Source organism: Stylophora pistillata, unplaced genomic scaffold, assembly GCF_964205215.1.
Source record: "Stylophora pistillata unplaced genomic scaffold, jaStyPist1.2 SCAFFOLD_115, whole genome shotgun sequence".
In the NCBI taxonomy this organism is placed as follows: domain Eukaryota; kingdom Metazoa; phylum Cnidaria; class Anthozoa; order Scleractinia; family Pocilloporidae; genus Stylophora; species Stylophora pistillata.
In genome coordinates, this window is record NW_028290822.1 from 36,782 (window position 1) to 42,500 (window position 5,719).

The 5,719-nt window shown below is 36.3% G+C and overlaps 1 long non-coding RNA gene across 1 annotated transcript; it reads left to right on the forward strand.

Moving 5' to 3' along the window:
* The first annotated feature begins 254 nt into the window (after nt 1-254).
* Nucleotides 255-5,716, forward strand: LOC148715853 (uncharacterized). Its single transcript, XR_015995809.1, has 2 exons — nt 255-739; nt 4,893-5,716. It is a non-coding gene; the product is annotated as an uncharacterized LOC148715853 (long non-coding RNA).
* Nucleotides 5,717-5,719: the final 3 nt, after the last annotated feature.

Sequence of the window (5,719 nt, forward strand, 5' to 3'; positions counted from 1 at the left end):
ATCTACTTTGTTGCTTTGAAAAATATCTGCTCTCTTTTGCCTTCAAGTCGTCTACTTTTCTGCTTTGTGGAAATACATTCACTAGGTAGTTATCTCTTTTATACTTTGCTCTCTTAGAATACCGATATCAGTCCTACTGATCTTAGTGAGGTCATTTTTATATTTGCATATTGGAAATTCCATTCGCGAGCACCCGTACCACCTCCAACATATATCAAACCACAAACTAAGTCTAAAAGCAACTCGCCTCTTCAACACCACACCTAAAACCCCCACTCTACAAGCTCAAAAACTCCACGCGCCATGCTTATTTATTTGCGCATTCAACATAGAGAGTTGCTTTTACACTTTCCACCTGGCCCCCGTCTTCTATCACTCCATTCTTTGAATGATACACAAGGCTTACGGACTTCCAGGCTTCATGATGCCCTTCCGTCACCAGGCGGCCCTAAATCAACCAAAACAACATAACTCCACCCTTTATTGCTTTCAACCCGCCCGCCATTACTAACACTTCACTTCACTTCGCTTCACTTCACTTCACTACACTTTGCCGCTCAAATGCAACGTCACCATGCCTTCACGCGTCATCACCTACATACGGGTCGCTACGCACATTTATTCACAGCAACCATCCGCACGCTACTCTATATTGCCATCTAAATGTTTATCCACAGGCCCGGACCGCTATTCTTGCGCAAAGGAGTAGCTGCAATTCATCTCCAATCGCAGGATTTCTGTAAGTGAATTGCTTACTTACAACAATTTTGCTTAGGCTTCAACTTTACTCCATATGCATGGCCATAAACCAACGCCATTTGGATAATGCGCGCTGTTCATTCGGGTACAACCTATTTATAACATTTATAGTTTTTCAAAAATGTCTAATCTTCTACAGCACCTAGGAATCTTTAAACTTGCAAGCCATTTTTTTCCAAAGAACTATAATTTTCTACAAAATATTATGCTTCTCCATTCTTCAACTCAAGTCAAAGTCCTTCTCATGTTCAAGTGAATATTTCATATCATACCATAAAGCAGCCAACAAATCTTTCAAAACTTTTTGCAAACTTCAACGAGTATAAAGTTTCCAAATTTTAAGCGTGCTAAAGCATAGTTAGTAGTAGGGACTAACTATGGCTACAGTTAGTACTTTTGGGTTACAATATTCAGCTTTCTACGTTTTTGTTCAAGCGCGAAATGTTTATGTTTCTTTACGTACCTGTTACCTTTCATCAAGTTTTATTTTCCGCCTAATCCCATTGTAGTCGTTTCTAAAGCCTTCCCACACCTTCTCATTAAAGTCAGTGCTTGACAGTACCGTTTCCTATGACTGTCAATGAACAAGAGCGACATTTTGGTCACAAAAAGTTCTTTATTTCATCCTTCAACAAACAACGACAAATTAAGCCCTTCACTACGCTTTCTTATAAAGAGAATTGTAGCAACCAAATATGTTGATGAAAATAAAGATTCTCCTGCCTAAATGATTTTAACAATTTCACCATTTTGAGCGTTCAAGGTTTCAGCTGACTGCTCTTCCAATTGCAACCTAGTTTTACCTTTGTCAACAGTCGTGAATTTCCATGCTTCCCTTGCGTAAAATTGGATAAAAGAGCAACTTCACCACACCGTTCATTCATTTCGGCGGGTTCATTTCACGCCTCTAAATATTTCTCGTTTCAAAGTTTCTCGCTACTTGAGAGTCCCGCTTTTAAAGATTCCCCATTCCCTGTTTTCAAGATAGCTACTTGACTTCACTTGCAATACGTTTTCCAAATTCCATACGAAAATATTGAAGTCCAACTTCTTTTTTTTACAGCGCGGCGAAAAACTAAAATGAAATTTCATTTTCATTTTCCTACACAATTGAAAATTGGTTGACACTAAGCTACACGCACTACAATACTCAAACTTATTAGGTAGAAGTTATCTTGGTCTAAAACTCAATTCTCCCAAATTTTTTTACCAGGAAATGTGTAGCAATTGGAGGTCACAATTAATTATCATCAATTCTTGGGAGTTCAAGGGCTAAAAGACCCCCCAAATGGATGTTTTACTTTATCCTCATGGTTGGTCTACTGCACATTTTATAGGCACTTTACTTAATTCCATTAGTAGAGGGGATAAACATTCATGTAACAAACATCAGAAAAAATCAATCTTCACTCTCTGCAGAGGTTACAATATTTAAGTCAAGTATTTTTTAAAGTCTCTTAATGCTTGAAAACCCACCTGAAAATTTTACTCAGTTTTGCCTCACTTTTACCATTGATGATCATACTGAGGTATAACGCCTGCTTTCAGTGGTTTCATTTCAAAAAGCAAAACTTACAAAACCTGCATGAGGAGTCAAGCAGCTACATTTTATAAGAATCTTACTTCCACTTGAACTACCTCTGACTTTTTTCTTTCCTAAAATGGCTGGTTATTTTGAAAATAGCAAAGTGTAGGCTCTCTTTTCTAATGGCCCTTACCAAAACCACATATCTTTTACGTATATCTCCTACATCTGTCTGACATATGTCACATACATGTAACATATATGTCACATACATATGTAGCAGATATATGTAAAATATATGTCACATACATGTAAAATAATTTATCTGACATGTGTCACATACATGACACACATGTCTCCAATGTAGCAATTTGGAACCTATGTGCACTTATGAGGCATATATGTCAACATATCAGTTTTACAAAAAGTATTAATGGGAGCTAGCTATTAATTGTGAGATAGGTTGTGCTTGCTCCCGCACAGAGCGACCTGCTAATTTTTTTTTCAGTTTTAAGTTTTTCAATTTCTAATTATAACAGTTCTCAATGGAAAAAATTTGCTAAAACGACTATAGTACAACAATGACAGAATCATTAAAAATTCATGTCAATTGAGGTTAATTAAAGAGACTGTGATTACAATCATGTATTTCAAGAATGATCTAAATACAGTAGAAATTTAGTTAAACCAGGTTTAACTGAATAAAAATCAGAAGCAGAGAACTGAAAAACTAAATTTTCCACAAGATTCAAGCAATTGCTAAACTGTTTTTTCAATGTGCCACATTTGAAGTCAACCAAATATTGATTTGAGCAGCTTCTATGGAGCTGTTGTGTTAAACCATGTTTAACAAAACAGCTTTAAAGCATATTTAGGCTTTGGTGTGAATGGGGTATTACTGTCTGCCATAGAGTTCTTATGATGTCAGTTTGGAGAATTTTCTACTGGATCAACCTAAAATCCCCTGATTTATGTTTTTCTAGTTATTCTTGCTACTTCTCTGATACATGTTGAATATTAGATATCGTAAGGAGAAATTCTGTCTTGGTCACAATAAAGGATGATAAAGGATGAAGATCTGTATGATTAAAGTTGAGTAAATGAGTACATCAATCAATCAATCGATCAATAAGAACTCTACTAAAGGGTGATAGAACTGTAATATGGGCAGGTTCTCTCCTGGCGCAGTGATGATATGCCATGTCTATAAACAGATTGAAGTCACTGGAGATAGTTTGAAAATATCTGGTACTGTGCTAGTCTTGGTGGACTCCATAGAAATAAATGCCTTGAAGGTTTTTGAGAGATTCTCAGAAGCAATCCTCATCAATTCATTTGGAATATGCAGTTGAGTTCTGCTCTCATCTAATTTAGAGAAGAGATTACAAACCTGTCCTTGAGTCATCTCAGTTAGAGCAAAACTCCAGGAAGGAGGAGATTTTCTGTTTTTAAGGGGGTTGCAAGCATAATTCCCTAGGGAGCTGGCAAGTGTAGGACTCATCAATATATATTTATTTTTTTCTTCTTTTGATTGAGGCAGTGTATTTTTACAAGGAATCATCCTATTCTGTATGAACTGACCTAATTATTGAGATGTTGCGATTTTTTGTTCTTTGCATTTATCTTAATTGTTCGTTTATCTACAACTTCACTAGCGAGATCTCCTTAAATTGAATCTCCTTTACTGTCTGCCATGGAGTTCTTATGACGTCGGTTTGGAGAATTTTGTATTGCATCAACCTACAATCCCCTGATTACTCTTTTTAGCTATTGTCAGTACTTCTCTGATAGATATTGAAGATAGATATTGTAAGGATAGATTCTGTCTTAGTCACTTACGGGAGTTAAAGGACAAAACTCCAGGGTGGAGAAGATTTTCTGTATTGAAGGGGGTTGCAAACATAATTCCCTAGTGAGCTGGGAAGTGTAGGGCTTATAAATGTATATGGTGTATGTGAAAACATTTACTGCATTATAAATGTATATTTATGTTTTCTTTTTTTGATTGGGCCAGTGTATTTTTACAAGGAATCATCCTATTCTGTATGAATTAACTGACCTCATTATTGAGATGTTGCGATTTTTCGTTCTTTGCCTTTATCTTAATTGTTCATTTATCTACAACTTCACTAGCGAGATCTCCTTAAACTGATTCTCCTTACAGTCTCCCATAGAGTTCTTATGAAGTTGGTTTGGAGAGTTTTGTATTGGATCAAGCTAAAATCCCCCAATTGATGTTTTTAGCTATTGTCAGTACTTCTCTGCTAGATATTGAATACACATTGTAAGGAGAAATTCTGTATTGGTCACTTATGGGAGTTAATTAAAGGACAAAACTCCTGGGAGGAGAAGATTTTCTGTATTTAAGGGGGTTGCCAACATGATTCCCTAGGGAGCTGGCAAGTGTAGGGCTTACACAATCAAAATATTGATGAAGCTAGCGGCAATATCAGAATTTGTTGTATAGAATTTATTGTTGGCGATGATTCTTGTCGGGCCGGATTGCTCTTTAGTGTTACGATGAAGGAGTGTTAATTCTGATTGATTTCTACATTGATTGATTTTATGTTGACTTTTTTTCTGTATTTTGTTTTTCTATTTTACACAGAACACAGTGGAGTATTTTTTGATGAAATGAGGTGGTTGCAAAGCTTGAAAGATAGTGCGGAGCCAAGAAAAGTATTTTGTAAGGAAGCAAGAGGAACTAAAGACAGTGATATAAATATATATATATATATATATGTGCATAGTAATTTTAGATATACACACACACACACACATATATATATATATATATATATTTATATATATTTGTAATTATACATTTTTCTGTATTTCTTAAATATTAACTATACTCTAATATATTAAGCTCTTTTTCGAGCTATTCTAAATCCAAGTTTAAATAAAGTTATATGTGTGGAAGTCTCAGTGTGGACGGGACCATGATTTGTGGTAACTGCAAGGCTGGCTACACCGGTTGGCTATATTGTGACTTGCAGAGAATTCTCGATTCGCTGTTGCTATTTCCTCAGCTACAAGGAGCCCTGATTCAAATTTGCGTGGGCCCCGTACGGTCTTTGCAGATCTGCCGTGAATGCATGCGGGAACCATCACGAATGTGCATCTGTCGTCTGATCTGGACTCGCTGGTTTGAAAGGCATTTAGCCATAATGGAGGATTCAAAGTTCCACTGGTCCTTGATTTCTGTCCAAATGTTTAAGCGCCTATTATATTAGGGCTTGTGTTTTTCTCCGGTGTTAGAGGAAACTAAGCAAGAAAATGTACTCACTGTCTTCAAACTGTACGCAAAGCTTCAGAACTAAATTAAAAATTGTGTTGCCTCCCCTGACCAAGAGAGAACTTCTCCATACAATATCAATACCTTATCAAGAGGACAAGTGATGAGAATAAAGAAAAGCATCAGTTAGCGGATTG